Here is a 16,073-nt window from a genome sequence, read left to right on the forward strand (position 1 = left end):
CCACCCACCTTCGCCGAGCCGGCACCGTGCGTCACTTCCGGGCGTGGGAAGGGCCGGGCTGTGAACGGGGGGGGGGGGCGCGAGGAAGACGAACGGGAGGAAGGGAAGTGCGCATGCGCCCTTTCAAGCGACCACCGCCGGAGCCTCGCTCTGGAAGCTACGTAGGGGCTGCTTAGTATGGTCCTCCCCTTCGCGCTATTCACGTCTCCGGTGGGCTGCGCGCGCGTGCTGCTTGGTGTCGGGCCTGCTGATGATGATTGACGGCTGCCGTCCCGGAGGCCCCCCTCGCCCCGCTGTAGCTTCGCGCGTGCCGCCAGATGGTCCTTTCTTGCCGGCCGCGTGCGTGACCTCGGGAAGCGTGTGCCGCCGCCTCCTGCTGACAGTTCTGCTGCGTCCAGCTCAGGCATCTTGGTTAAAGTGTCAATACTCTTGGCAGACCCCATGCAAATCCCCATTCAGCCCTGGAGCGCCCTGGATGAGCTTAGGCCAGGCATTGCCTAACCTGCCTCACGGGGTTCTTCTTGAGATAGCTATGTGATTTTTTTTATTTGTTAAATTTATATCGCGTTCTGCCTCCCAAAAGATCCCAGTGCTACAGATGCATCCGTGATAAAACACGGCAATTAAGACAAGATAAACACATAATGAAAATATTTTTTAAAGGATCCAAATTGCAATGAGGTTTATTGCAAAAGTTAAAAATCCAGATGCAAAAAAGCCCCCCCCCCCCCGCAGGCCTGGGCAGGCTGGTCGTCCTCTTATATACCTGTTGGGATTGACAAGGCACCTGACTCTCACCTGAATCTCATAGCTCTCCTGCAGCTGCCTCTGATCAGTTATTTAACACTTGGGAGAAATAATTACCATCACACGTCATGTGCATGGAAGTTGCCAAACCAATTAACCAGCCAGAAGGATTACTGTTACTAGCACAAGTTTTCCTATAACTTGATGTTGCTGGATAGTTTTGATGAACTGCAAAAGCGTTTTTAGTTTGCTTTCTGTTTTTTTTTTTTTTTTTAAATAATTTTTATTGGGTTTTTACATTTTATAACAACAGACACACACACAAAGACAAAGACAAACAAACACACAAATACAATTACATACCCTAAGTTTCTTTACCCACTTTCATTGACTTCCCCCCACCCCCTCCTCTTACATCCCAATTCCAAAATTAATTCAGCAAGTTCTTACCTAACCTCTTAAAGATATTCACATTGCTTTTAAAAATTAAAATCTTTTGTTTATCTATATTCAACTATCCAATTCTCTTATAATCATTAATTTCTTTTTTTTTTAAGGTCGATCTAACTTCCCCTTCACAAATTTTCCCTTTATTATATTAATTATAGGTCACATTGACCAAGTAAAACAAAACATAACATTTTATAATTCTATTCTCTCCCCCCCCTGCCCCGGTTTCTGTCCCTTCCTAGACAAATGTCCAGAAAACAAACAAAAAATATTTCTAGCCCGGATTCCTCACGTCCGAGGCGTCTGATTCTCTGTCAGTCCCTCTCTGCCAGCTATATTGGTAGTCCTCTTTGATGGTCCTAAGACCCCGAAGGAGTTCAGTCAGAGTCAGATCATATTTTCTTTCATTCAGAATGTTGAAGAGTGTTTGCTGCGAAAGACCATCTAGTTTTCCATACTCAAGAGAAAAGTCCCAATCATATTGCTTTGTTCTTTCTAGTCTTAATATTCCAAGTACTCCAGGGGCTTCTCTCTTCTTCTTTCTCATCTTTCGCAGGTCTGTAATCCAGAGGTCTTCTTGCTCATACTCTAACGCTGCAGATTCCTGGTTGATATTTTCCACTTGTAGTGTCTGAACTCCTTCTTTTTTCTCTGTCAATTCCAAAGGCATCTCTTCCTGCTCAGCTGCAGAATTTTTATCGTACATCTCCTTTGTGCATTCAGCAGAGTTGTTTGTTTCAGGATTCAAGGTCATAAAAACTTTACTCAGAGCCATACTCTGCTCCTGCAGGATTCCCACGAGAAAGAACATTTTTTCTATCTCCGCCAGTAATTTTCCCTCTGCAGCCATTGTAATGTCACTAATTCCCCCTAGGGGGCTTTCAGTTATTTAGTAGTCCTTTTCCAATAATCTGTTACTTTGTTATTATCAATACTTTGTTTCCAATCGCCTCAGTCCAAATGTATCAGCTTTAATTCCAAGAGTTATTAAATAGCAAAATTCTTTACTTTATCCGCCCGTTTGACAGCTTCTTTGACAGCTGTCAAACTCCTTTCACTTCTTCCTCCGGGACCCAAATAGGACACTCCCGGGTTTTTTGGGGGGGATACACACAAAGTTCCAAATTCCCTTTCTCTCCAGCACAAAAATCTTGTTCTATCAAATTTGTGAGAAACTTTTAAATCGTCAAAACAGTATTCATTCCGCCTTAATTCTCCGTTCCTTGCTTTGAAACGTCTATAAGTAGAGGGGGTGCGGACTTCCCTTTAACACATCCCCCGATCGTGCCGAATTCACAGGATAAAATTTTTAAAGTCCAAATTCCACTACTCACGGGTCCTTTGTTATCCAGTCCAAATTTTGGGAAGAAAGTCAGCGCTCTCCTGCCATGGCTTGCGGCTTCGCTCTACTGAGGTAGCGGTCTACTCTCAGCACCACGCCACTCTCCGTACCCTCTCCGCAGCCTTTAAAAAGGCTCTTCGTGGGTCGGGGAGGGCGCTTAAGGTGCCCACCGAGTCACCAAGTCCGCAGGCTTCCGCGCCTGCGGTTTCTGAGGGTCCCCGTGTCGCCGGCACGGCAAGACCCGTCCTCAGCAGAGCCGATTCCCTCCGGAGCTCGGAGGGAATCCGCCATTAGCCGTTCGCGCTAACCCGGAAGTCCTTTAGTTTGCTTTCTGTTGCCACCCTGGAACTTTTCTTTATTGGTGCCACATCATTTTGTACAATTCCTTGCAAATGAAGGAAAACAACTTTTCTGCTTGTATATCTTGATAATACAATTTTGGTTACTGAGAACAAACAAGATTGTACAAAAACAAGATTGGGTGCAGACCAGGACATAGGCGTCCTGACTGTGATGAAGGTGACCTCTGTGCTTGCTTGCTTGCTTAACAGCTGTTGGGACCTTCAAGGTCCCTGCTCTCCCTTCTTATGGTCTTTGTACTGGACCTGGAGACTCCAATAGAGAGCATTCCATGTCAAGAAGGAGAGCAAGTGGGCAGTCTATCAAACGACAGGGCAGGAGTTACATGGAGTAGGGCCTTTTCACTGGTGGTGCCCATTGTATGCCTCACTCTTCCCAGACCTGGTCTCTTTTGCCCTGTATTTTGGAGCTTTATAAATTAGGAAGATTTGGAAGAACTGGTTGACAAGTCTTATTAGTTGCTGACGTATGAGAGGATTTTATTTGCTGCTATTCTGTGCTTCTGGTGCACCAGTGTTTGCACCAGTGTAATTGAGTTGGCCAGGATGCCAGAAGGGATACAATTTATGAGCTTTCTCCATTATCTGCACAGCAGGGGGTGTTCAGTCCACAGTGCAAAGGCTGAGCTGAAGCATTCCCAGATGGTTACCTGCTTTCAGCAATAGGGGTCGCTGTTTGGTAGTACCCAATTGGTTAGCTGTCAGATTCTAGAGCTCCTTATTGGTGGTTCTTAGGTAATTCAAAAAATACAGAGTCCATTCATAAAACACAAAGTTCATTCATAAAGTAGTAACATAAATCTCCATTGCTACATATTGGGTATATATTTCAGCGGTTGAACGTACAAGTTTATGGCCATGCTGTAGTGTAGTGCTTATGCGACTGTGAATAAAAGGTGTCTGAGCTCGATATCTCAGGGTTTGGGGGCAGGAAGAGGTGACAAAACTGATTTCCAATAAGTGCCCCCCTTATTTCCATAACAAGTCCTTGAGTCTGTATTCTGAATGGTGACACCAGGGACCTAGAAGGTGCAGGGCTTGTCAGTCCAGCCCCTGCACAGTCTCAACAGGGCTGACCTTAAGGCAATTGGGCAAAATTGGGCCCCACGGGCTGCTCTTAAGGGGCCCCCTGCACCAGGGCAATCTAGATGGATTTTATTTATATCTATAAGATATAGCAGAGTTTGGCTGTGAACTGGAGCCCTACCAAAAATAATAATAATAATAATCAAGTTGCATCCCACCGCTTCAAATTGGACCCCACTGGCTAGCCCTGAGTCTAATAGTTGCTGGGCCTGAGTTTCCCTGCCCTCGCATGAAGTCTTGGGTTTGCAATTTTGAGAGAGGGGAGTCTGCCCGCTGAGGAGTGGGAGGGCTGGCGAGGCCCTCTAGATTTAGAGGCCCTATGCTTCAGCCTACTTAGCCTATACATAAATCTGGCACTGCTCCCCATATACTTCCATTTTCCTCATTGTGCAACATGATAACTGTGTAGATAAGCCCAGTAACATTCACTCTTGTGTGCTGCCAACAACTGTACTGCTCAGCTCTGCTATTTCCACAGAGGGGGAGGCATTGCTGGAAAGCAGTGGTGCCAAACAGAATTAAATTGCCACCTGATTTTCCCAGTCCTGCACCTTTGACAGCTGCCTAGCAGACAGAAATTCAGAGCGTTTTCCATACTGAATCTCTGCCTGTCATGTAGTTCTTGAAGACACAGGAGCATTGCTAGGGGGGGGGGGAAATTGAACCCTAATTTTAAAAAAGTTTACTGTCTTTTTGTATTTGATTTTTATTTGCAAATTTTGGGTGTAGGAATAATTAGTTTTTCTGTTAACTGCCTTAAATGCAGATCTTTGTTTTGTTTGGGGTTTGATTCTCCTTATACATTTTAATTCAGAATACATTGTAGCATTTTACTTTATGTTTTAAGATAGACTGAAAATGCCTTAATAGGTTTTGGGGTAAAGTAAAATTGTACAGAAATGATTTTTTTTTTTAAAGAATCCTATGCATGAGGGTCACCAGCCTTGTGTTTGTGGGCACCAAGATGACCAGGAAGATATTTGTGGGCACTATAGTGCCAATGAGTGCTGGGTTGGGAATTTCCAGACCTGCATGTGAGTCTTGCTACTCACTACCAACTTTAAAATGTAATACAGCTCTTCTGCAGGATGTTGGGAGGGTTGTTGAAGTAAAACTATTGCACTCCAAACTCATCTGTTATACAAGGGGCTGAAGTCTTTAACCTCCTAGCTGCATTTAAGCACACTTTTAATAAATGCTAACCATACTTAGATACCATTGAACGTTTGGATGGCATTTACGTGTAAGAACATAAGAAGAGTCTGCTGCTGCACGAGCTCTCTCCACTCCTGCAGTTCCCATTCAGAAGCATTACTTCCTCCAACTATGTGGAGGCAGAGCATAGCCATCATGGCTGGTAGCCACTGGTAGCTTTATCCTCTGCGAATTTGTCTAATTGTCTTTTAAATCTGTAAATTAAAATGGATGTAGTGATGGTTATTGTATTGTTAATGTGAGCTGACAGGTGTTTTTTCCCTTGTTTTTTTAGCTAGTTCCCTCCCCCCCCCTTCTCCCCATTCCTCATGAATTTGCAGTAAAATTAAAATAATTAAAAAATGAAAAGAATAATACAGTACTGACTTGTTTTACTATGCATTTTGGGGGAATATGTCAAAGGTGTATTTATCCACCCTTCAGAAATCAGAGTTCACAAGGAAGAGTAAATCTGGCCCCCGTCCCTCCAGCAAACACACACTCCCTAGTAAGCAAACAGGTGGAGCCCCTTTTCCCTCACGTAGTAATGGCTGTCCACAATAAGAACACTGTTCTACCTTTTCTTTTTATTACATGACTTGCAATAAATAACTCTTCTTGGCAATTGACAGTGAAAACCCACAGTTATTTACAATGAGGATTGGGTGGGGTGGAGTAGGTTGGATTTTAAATTTTACTCGTTGTGTCAACAATCCCTGGCAAAGCCAAACATCCCCTCCACATCCATAGCTGTTTCTAAATAACCGCTGCCCAGAGGCCTGCTTCATGGAGCATTTTTCATCTATGTATAGGACTACAGCCCTAATAGAGCCACACTGAGTGATGACATTGAAAGGCAAGGGTGGCTAAGCTTCAGGTTGCATCCAGCCTGTAAAGCTACAGGAAGTAGCCTGTCACCTCCTAGGTGTTATTGCCTGATCTCAGTGCTGTGGTATTCAGGGCTGAGATGGGGAGGTAAGGGGCTCTATTTGCTTTTTTGAGAGTGTTCTCTAAACAGTGGGCAGAGTGTGCTTTATCAGCCAATCACTGCTTGGATGCTCGGCACTGAGATGGGGAGATAAAACCTCTCTGCTTGTGAAGAATAAAAGGTGGGGTTTCAACCACCAGCACAGCTACTGGAATGGGGAGGGGTGGAAATGTTACCATATCCTCTGTCCAGATACTTCTGTGAATAATAATAAAAAACCATTTGAGAGAACTAACTTTCCTCCAGAGTGTGTGTGAGAGAGAGGTGCACCGGCATGTGCACTTAGATGTGTGGCTGCACATGTGATTTGTGTGCTATATATGCAGGATTTGTGTAAGTTATGTGTGGTATTTGTGTGTTGTATGTGTGTGCAAGCACGCATGCACGCACACACACACCTATGTGTAAAGTTACATTCATACCAATCCCAGGCTTCCAGTGGCTGATAATCAATGGGCCAGAAAAAGTTTGCCAACCATGCTTTAAAAGGAACGTTTTCTTTAAGATGTCTAATGCAAGGACTGTGTGTAATCTTGCAAGGACTTGTGGTTGTCCTTGTCTCTCTACTGTGTGCTATTCTATGGTCACACCAATTAATCTAGTGGCAACTTGTTATTTAGAACTACAAATACTTACAATGAGGAGGATTGGGTGGAGCAGAATAGAGGAGTGAGTGGAGATTTGTATGTAAAACAAACATGACAGTACTATGTACATTTTTTAAACTGTAGTGTGTGAAACAGTCCAGTCATTTTATTTATCATTTTCTTCAACAAAGCTCCCAACTTGTACTTGAGCAGAAAACCAGCCTCAAAGTCTGTTTCCTTCACCCACCTAAATGGAAGAAGGGGTGGTGTCTTAGTTATAGCCCAGCCTAGGGTGAGGTTTTCACACTTAATTTCTGCCTCTTTGTGGCAGAGAAGGACCGAGGAAGCAAAGGTAATGACAACAGTACCATAACCTCAGTGTGCACATGATGCTTCCTTTGCTCCTCACACAAACAACTGAAAATAGTGGTGGAAATGGTTAAAAAAGCTTGAAAAGCCCTTAGATGGGCTATAACTAAAACATGGCCACCCTCTGAATTTCAAAATTATCCATATTTTGCTATGCAGTTATCTAGCCAAGTAAACTAACTACCATGTACAAAAATGCATATATTATGGGAAAGTATGCATAAAAATGCAAATATTAGTGAAGATAGCTTACAAAAATGCATTAGATTGTGGAAAATTCTGCAAAAATGTGTCTATTAGCAGTACATCAAGATGCACGCTAAGATGCTGGTGAATTTTCATGAGGTCTTTTAAAAAAACAAAAACATTACAAACTGATGTGGAAATTTCGCAAACTGAAGATTGGAAAAATGAGGAAATGGAAAGAAACTGAAACTGACAGGTTCACAAATCTCTACCCCCACCTGCAAGTCTTCCCTTCTAAAGCAAAATTGTTTGTCAGCTTTGCTTCCTTAACAAATAGTGGGAGAGCAGTGGTTTCTTGCTGTTTCTTGCCCATTTCATCTGACAGTTCAAGAAGCACTCAATTTTGATGGTAGGCTATGTTCCTAAACACACCATGGAGTATGCCCCATTGAATACACTAGGGCTTACGTCTCAGTCAATATGCATAGAATTGTGCCATTAACTTTTAAAGCCATCTAGATCAGCCCACCTCTTTGGCCAAATGTGTGATGAGAATGGGTGTGGAAGTATTCTTAAAAAAACAACCTTTCAGATTCAAAAGCCTTAATGAATTTAGCATATGTTACCGGATCTTTGCTTCCTGGTCATTATTATATTGGAACACATTCCACAGAAGCTGGAGCCAAAAGCCATCAACAGCTTCATTGTATCAAACCCTTGAGGTTAAGAGTTTCCTCCTCTATCATGTAAACATTCGGCTTCCAGAGCATGTAGTTTTTAAAACTATAGTTTTAGCAATTTGCTGACTGATTTGATAATCCGGGAGTGGGTGGGATTGGTCTCCATGGCAAAATTCAGATAGATGGGTAGTCACCATGAAGGACTCTTAGCCGGAAAATTTGCAGAACATATGAGGGCAAAAAACATCATCTTTCCCAGTAGAAGCTTCCGCCTTTGTGGTTCTTTTCACTGGTGTAATCCTTAAACAAAGAAATGGCTCCACCCTGCTTATAGTGAAAAAACAACACATGCTATGATCTTTCCACTTTAGTGTGTGATACAAGTCAAGGGCAAGGGTTGGCTGAAAACCCATTTCATAGCACTTCTCAAGGGTCTTCTCAAAAAGTTACTTGTAATCCATATCTCCTACAATGTTGAATAAAGGTATTCCCATTGACAAAAAATAATTCTGTCTTTGATTTTGTTCTCTAGATCTAACAAAGGATGCTAACTTTGGCATCAAAACATAACCCCAAATTCTATCATACCACTCTGTGCATATAACAGCATATAACATTATTGTTGCTGCCAATGAGTAGGAAGCCAATTCCACATGATCTTTCTTCACAGAACCTTCCAAATAAGCAAGCTTTATAGCTGAGTAGGAATTTGAACCTTGCTCTCTGAGGTCCGCGTCATACCATTCTAACCATTACACCACACTGACCCTCATTTCTGGCATGTGGCTTGGTAGCTTCTGTTTATTTCATGTATTTTTGCAGGGGTAATATACCATCTAAGGGACACGGGTGGCGCTGTGAGTTAAACCACAGAGCCTAGGGCTTGCCGATCAGGTCAGTGGTTCGAATCCCCAAGACGGGGTGAGCTCCCATTGCTCGGTCCCTGCTCCTGTCAACCTAGCAGTTTGAAAACATGTCAAAGTGCAAGTACCGCTCCAGCAGGAAGGTAAACAGCATTTCCGTGCGCTGCTCTGGTTTGCCAGAAACGGCTTAGTCATGCTGGCCACATGACCCGGAAGCTGTACGCCGGCTCTCTCGGCCAATAAAGCGAGATGAGCGCCACAACCCCAGAGTCGTCTGTGACTGGACCTAATGGTCAGGGGTCCCTTTAGCTTTACCTAATATACCATCTAGGTATGACTTGGTAACAATCCTCTCTTATACCCATGTTTAGAGAAATCTTATGTGCAGTTGACCAAAGCTTTCCCTAAACATCCATTGGAATGTCTTTTCCAATATTCTGGGTGCATTTTACATTTTTATTGTACACTAGAACAAATGTGAAAATATTCAGACTATGGCAGGGGGGAGCTGATGCTGCAGTTTTATGCACACATACTTATTTCCTTGGGAGTAAGTCTTATTTAAATCAATAAGACTTCCTTATAAGAACTCTGCTGCATCAGACTAAAAATTCACCCAGGCCACTATCCTTTCCAACAATAGTCAGCAAGGTGCTCCTGCAAAGGACACATGGAGGAAACATGGGAGATGTACTGTTGCCTTCATCCCTGCTTGATTGTGGTCTATCCAGAGACATTTGGTGGACCACTTCCCAGCATCCACAGTCTTTGTCCCTAGCACAAGTGTAGCCAACATGATGCCCTTCAGATGTTGTATACTACATCTCCCATCATCCCTGATTATTAGCCATAATAGCTGGGGCCAAAGCCATGGTCTACTTTCCCCCTCCTGTCACCTACAATACCCGTTGAGTGAGAACCTTCTGTCCATTTTCTCTGTTTAGCCTGCCTTCTGTGTGAGGGTGAAAGAGGATCTGTTGTACTTTTGTTTCTTGAGTGCAGGGCAGAGGACTGGGGAAGAGCTCTTCACACAAGTTTCCGTGACCGAGATAAGAAACCCCTTTTCTTGCTTGCTTTTGTTGCAAAACCAGGGTGCAGGAAACAGAAAATAATACTTTTCCCAATTCTGGAGGCATGTGCTGAAATTGCAACCTATATAGTTCTCCTTTGATTTGATTTTGGGGGTGTAAATTTAAAAATGCTCTCTGTGTGCTTGTTCTTTGATTTAAATATGAAGCTGCAGATACAAAATGCCCTCTCACAGTTTTTTTTTTTAGGGGGCGGTTGCATTTTAGTTTCAAGCTGTATATTTTAAAATGCTGTAATGAAACTAAAATTCATGCCCACTTGAACCTCGGAAACTTGTCCAGAATGGATGATGGCTCTTGGACTAAAGGAAATTTCCCCACCTCTGCTATGCATCCTGCATTGAATTCAGCTACGTCCTACTCAGAGTAAACCATTGAACTTAATGAACCTAAGTTAATCATGTGAATGGGACTAACACTGAGTACCACCTGCTTATGCCAGAATACATGTGTGTTAATAATGATAATGGGGGGGATAATTTTGTGGGGGTTCTGTTGAAATGTGAGGGTGAATACTTGGAGAGAGGGAAAGGCTTTTATTTTTATTTTAAAAAAACAATTGCTTGTGGGACTGGTGGCTTTGGCTGAAACTTGAATGGCAGGTGCCTCGACAGAGAAGAGCTAAAAAAATATTATTGGGGTGGGAAGAGCAATTCTTGAAGTTTGTTGAAATGGAGGGATAGTGGCTGCTCTCCTGTAGACACTTATCCTAGAATGTGTTAATAATGATGGTGGTAATCACTGACAAATATGCCTATGAAGAGGGTGATGTTATAGGATTGGGAGTCAGGTGCCCATGGTTTTAAATTTGTAAGATTGGAGTCTGTCTGCTGAAGTGGTCAATCCAGCCTTTCAGGTGGGGTGTGTGCTTCAAATGTTTGGTGTGCACACAGTTCCATAGCCATTCATAACCTTACTGTCAATGTGGCAGTTTATTTTTCTTCTTACTAAATTCTCTTCAAATGCAACACTTGTTTATAAATTGCAGGTTCCCCAAACAGTGTTACTGGTATGCTTTTGGTCTAGAAATTAAATTCAGTATAAACCCGGAAGGAACGGAACTAGAACAAACCAGAGTTCCTTGAAAGTTTGTTAAGATAATGATGATAGGCTTGGCAAACCAATTAAGATTATACAGTGTTAGAGCAGTGCAAATAAAAAAAGAAATAAATTTAATTTAATCTAAAGTTTCAAAACATCACAACAGAGACTGTTTAATTTTCATTCAACATTGACATAGGACTCTGGTCTGAGTTAATGAATACATGATCTTGATGGGTTGCTTTTCCTCATACCATGAGGTCAACAGCATAAGAGCAGTAGAAGGAAGTAATCAATGAATCTCCTTTAGATTTTCAGGGTGTTTTTTCATGGGACAAGTCCACACTGCAACACTATACATATTTACTTGGAAATAACACCCACATTGTTACATGGGTCTTACTCCCAGGAAAGTGCACATCGGATTGCCATCAATAGCCAAATTGTTTCTGACATGCTTGTTCAAATACTTTCAAAGCCAGTAGAAATTATCCAAATTGTGTGCCACTATCCTCCCAGTTCGGGGGAAAAAAAATCCTCTCCAATGTCATCAACTATATTTTATTTATTGCTTTCTTCCGAGCTATATCCATCTTCTTTTCTCTGTGGTATTCTGAATAAATGTGCCTGCTGAGCCAATGGCACAAGATTCCTAAGTAGATGTTTTTATTCAGTAACCTCTCACTGAATCAGTCTAGAAACTATTCCACCACCACTTTACCCCCCAAATTGATAATTCTTTTGGTTACCTCTGGCAGGATTCCCTGCACATTGCACAGTATAATATGGATTCAAAGGGCTACTTTGTTTAGCAACAGGTTTTGCATGGTAGCAGGGAATGGAATTGTTATATGAGTGTCAGGTTCTTTTCAGATCCATTGTTTGGTTATTGCATAACATTACTTGTTATGCTCCCAACATCAGGATTTAAGATGCTGAAGTTTCAACTTTTAAAAAATGCTCGAGCATTTTGAGAATTGTTAAACTTAGATTCTACCCATATATTACAGATACATAGCCTTGTTCATGTGTCTGTTTTGGCTCTCCTTGAATCATTCTGAAGACAATTCCACTTCTGCCCCAAAGCAAACTCTTGCCACTTGTAGCAGAGTTTTCTGCATGCAGCAAAGTATTGCAGTGGTACCTTGGGTTACATATGCTTCAGGTTACATACGCTTCAGGATTCCATGCTCCGCTAACCCAGAAATAGTGCTTCAGATTAAGAACTTTGCTTCAGGATGAGAACAGAAATCGGGCTCCGGCGGCGCGGCAGCAGTAGGAGGCTCCATTACCTAAAGTGGTGCTTCAGGTTAAGAACAGTTTCAGGTTAAGAACGGACCTCCAGAACGAATTAAATACTTAACCCGAGGTACCACTGTATATGGATTCCAAAGGCTACTTCTTTTAGCAACAGGTTTTGAGTGGTAACAGGAAATGGAATTGTTAGATGAGTGCCAGGTTCCTTTAAGCTCTGCTGTTTGGTTCTTGTGTAACATTGACTGATATGCAGGATTTAAGTTGCAGCAGTTTTAAATTCTTTGTTAAAATGCTCAAGCATTTTGAGAATGGTTAAACTTAGATTGGGTCCATGTATAACAGATATAGAACCCCTTGATCTTAATGAACTTGTTCTTGTGTCTCTACACAGACCCAGAGAAACACCTCAAGGATGGCAAAGACAGTTCTGTTTTCTGATCTGGATCTTTCAGACCTATATCCAGATGCTAATTACAGTGACTATGACTACTATGGCACTTTCAACCCTAACAGCGTAGCAGCAAAAGCACCCTGCGGAATCGATGTTATGCCACCTGTGTTCAAATACCTAGTGGCATTCATCTACGGTCTCACATGCCTTCTGAGCCTGGTGGGGAACTCCTTGGTGGTTCTGGTGATTGCCTACAGCAAAGGAAACCGTTCTGCCACAGATGTGTATCTTCTAAACCTTGCCATTGCTGATCCTCTTTGCACTCACCTTGCCTTTCTGGGCTGTAGATAGAGCGCATGAATGGATCTTTGGCACTCCCATGTGCAAAATCCTGTCACTCCTGAAGGAAGTCAACTTCTGCAGTGGCATCCTCCTGCTGGCCAGTATCAGCATGGATCGCTACCTGGCAATAGTTCACGCTACTCGGGCAGTCACTCAGAAGAGGAGCTGGGTCAGATTTGTCTGCGTTGCCATCTGGCTGCTCTCCCTCATCCTCTCCCTTCCTGTAATTATCTTCCATGAGGCTTTCTTGCCAACCGAGGAGATGAAATGGGTTTGTCACAAAAATATTGGCTGAAATCAAATATCTGGCATTAGGGCGAAACTGAGAATCCTGCCACAAACGTTTGGCTTCATTCTTCCCTTGATCATCATGCTCTTCTGCTATGGTGTGACGGTACACAGACTCTACCAGACCAAGAACAGTCCAAAAAAGAAGGCCATGAAAGTCATCTTGGCTGTGGTGCTGGTCTTCCTGGTCTCTTGGCTGCCCTACAATATCTCTCTGCTTCTTGATACATTAATGAGGTCTGGAGCTATTGGTGAAAGCTGTGACCTTCGCAACGGCATTGATGCAGCCCTTTCGGGTACTGAAATCCTGGGATTTGCTCACAGCTGCATAAACCCCATCATATATGCCTTCATAGGGCAGAAGTTCCGGATCAACTTCCTCAAGATCCTGGTCACAAGAGGCATCATCAGCAAAGAAGCCTTGACTCGATTTAGAAAGGGTTCCTCCTTCTCATCTACCTCTCTGTAATAGCCTGGGGGGAAGAAAAAATAGGATGGAATCAAACAGCTGAAATGAGGGTGAAACAGAACCCTGCCACAAATGTTTGGCTTCATTCTTCCTTTGATCATCATGCTCTTCTGTGCCATGCATATTATATATACAGTGGTGCCTCGCAAGATGAAAAGAATCCGTTCCGCGATTCTCTTCGTCTAGCGGTTTTTTCGTCTTGCGAAGCAAGCCCATTGACGGCTTAGCGGCTTAGCGCTATTAGCGGCTTAGCGGCTTTTAGCGGCTTTTAGCGGCTTATCGGCTTAGCGGATCAGCTGATAAGCAGCTTAGCGTCTTAGAAAAAGGGGGGGGAAAGGAAAAAAAACCCGCAGGAACTTGCAAGACATTTTCGTCTTGCGAAGCAAGCCCATAGGGAAATTCGTTTTGCGAAGCGCCTCCAAAACGGAAAACCCTTTCGTCTAGCGGGTTTTCCGTCTTGCGAGGCGTTCGTCTTGCGGGGCACCACTGTAGTTTCTTATAAACAATCCAAACCATCTCTTGTTCTGCTAAAGCCATTCTGTCCAAAATAGAATCCTGTGATAAAATTTTGACTGGATGTAGCTATCATTTCTATATGAGCTTAACTAAAAATAAAATATACAGAGCAAGGAAACTTAATCCCCTCTCTACCTTTAATTCCTTATTTTGTAGAACTGCCTTTTGTATATTTTAAATTGAATGTGGTCATCATAGAAATATGATTTTACTGTAATCTTGACTGCAGAGCTATGTTCAAGTCAGTAACTGACCCCTTAGCAACTGCTTTAAATGCATCCCATTGCATAAACAAACCTGTTCCTTCATAAGGATTGTTCATTACTGAAAATGTGGTTCATGAATGACCTAACTTGAAACATTTGAAGCCAACTACATTTCAAGTCACCCAACTTTTTATGGGGAGAAGCTTCTGTTATAGGTCAGGAAATACAGCATCCGTAGTATGTAGGAAGCTTCCTTTTTGGCCTGCTGAACTCCATCTGCATATTTTCCCTTGCCCAGGGGGTAAGGGTAGTGTGCTATTTAGTGGTGGATAAGATCAGCCTTTCCCATCTCAGTGATTTGCATTTTATGAGACATTGTTATATGAGCTGAGAGTCTTTATGATCCCTATTAAAACAATTATGTGGTTCTACCTGTCAGCAAGACTTCAGTTACCAATGTATCTAAAAGGCGAGAGACACCCCCAAAGCTAACAGGAGGGGCCAGAAGGACAATATTTGCTCTCTCTGTGTGAAAACATTCACAGAAAAACAAATCAAGCTTTATGAAAGCAGAAATAGGCTTTTGGGAACAACTCCTGAGAACATTATTTGCAAGTCAAGCATGGCCAAGGTGGGCAGGCCCCAAATGAAGGAGCAGGGCTTTTCCTGGCTGGGAATTCAACTCAGGGCATGATGGCAATACAGTCTTCAAGGGTCACCATGCAGAAAGGCGATGGAGAAGCTAGGCTCTACACCTGACTTCTTAGCATTTAGGGCAACACCACTCATAGGACACACTGCAGAGCTGGAACTGGAGCAGAAGTCATGATCAGGCAGAAGGCATGTTTCTGAAGCAGTCTTTCCCAAGCAGGTGCTTTCCAGATGTTTTTGACTACAGCTCCCATCAGCCCCTGCCAGTTGGCTGATGGGAGTTGTAGTCCAAAACATCTGGAGGGCACTAGGTTGGAAAAGGCTGCTGTAAAGGGCGTCACTGTGAAATAGAATTCGCAGAGGATATGTGCTTTTTTGGCCAGGAGCCACAATTGCAACAGAAATCACATAAACTGGCTAGCCAGCCTGACAGTGAGGTGTGAAAAGATCAAGTATAATCTTTGTAGCAAAAACAACACAAGAGTCTTGTGGCACCAAAGGCTAACATATTTATTATGGCATCAGCTTTTGTTTACCAGTGGTCATACCCACAAATATATGCACACACAGAGTATTAGGGTTTTTTTTATTTAAAAAATGGTAAACAATGTGGCCAAATGGTTATCAAATACCCCCCCCCAAAAAAGCTCAATCCATGACCTTTCTATTTATGTAAAACTTCAATATATATAGAATATATATATTCTAAAATATATAGAGACTGAAATACCCAGGTGTCAGAGGTTATTTATGTACACAACAACTGTGGCCCATGTTTTGTTAGCCCAAAAATGGAAAGTGAGTGAGGTCCCAACTAAACAGGATTGGCAACTTAAGTTGACAGAATATGCAGAACTTACAGATTTAACATATAGAATAAGAGACCAAGAAGAATATACGTTTAAAGAAGATTGGAAACGTTGTTTGAGTATATGGAAAATATGGAATATATTGAGTATATGGAAAATAACTG

General features: G+C 42.6%; 1 pseudogene across 1 annotated transcript; it reads left to right on the forward strand.

Moving 5' to 3' along the window:
* Positions 1-12,217: 12,217 nt before the first annotated feature.
* On the forward strand, positions 12,218-13,854 carry LOC309345758 (C-X-C chemokine receptor type 1 pseudogene; annotated as a pseudogene). The gene has a single exon. The product of its transcript is annotated as a C-X-C chemokine receptor type 1 pseudogene (transcript).
* Positions 13,855-16,073: the final 2,219 nt, after the last annotated feature.

This window comes from Podarcis erhardii (assembly GCF_964252035.2).
Source record: "Podarcis erhardii genome assembly, chromosome: 1".
NCBI classification, from domain to species: Eukaryota; Metazoa; Chordata; class Lepidosauria; order Squamata; family Lacertidae; genus Podarcis; species Podarcis erhardii.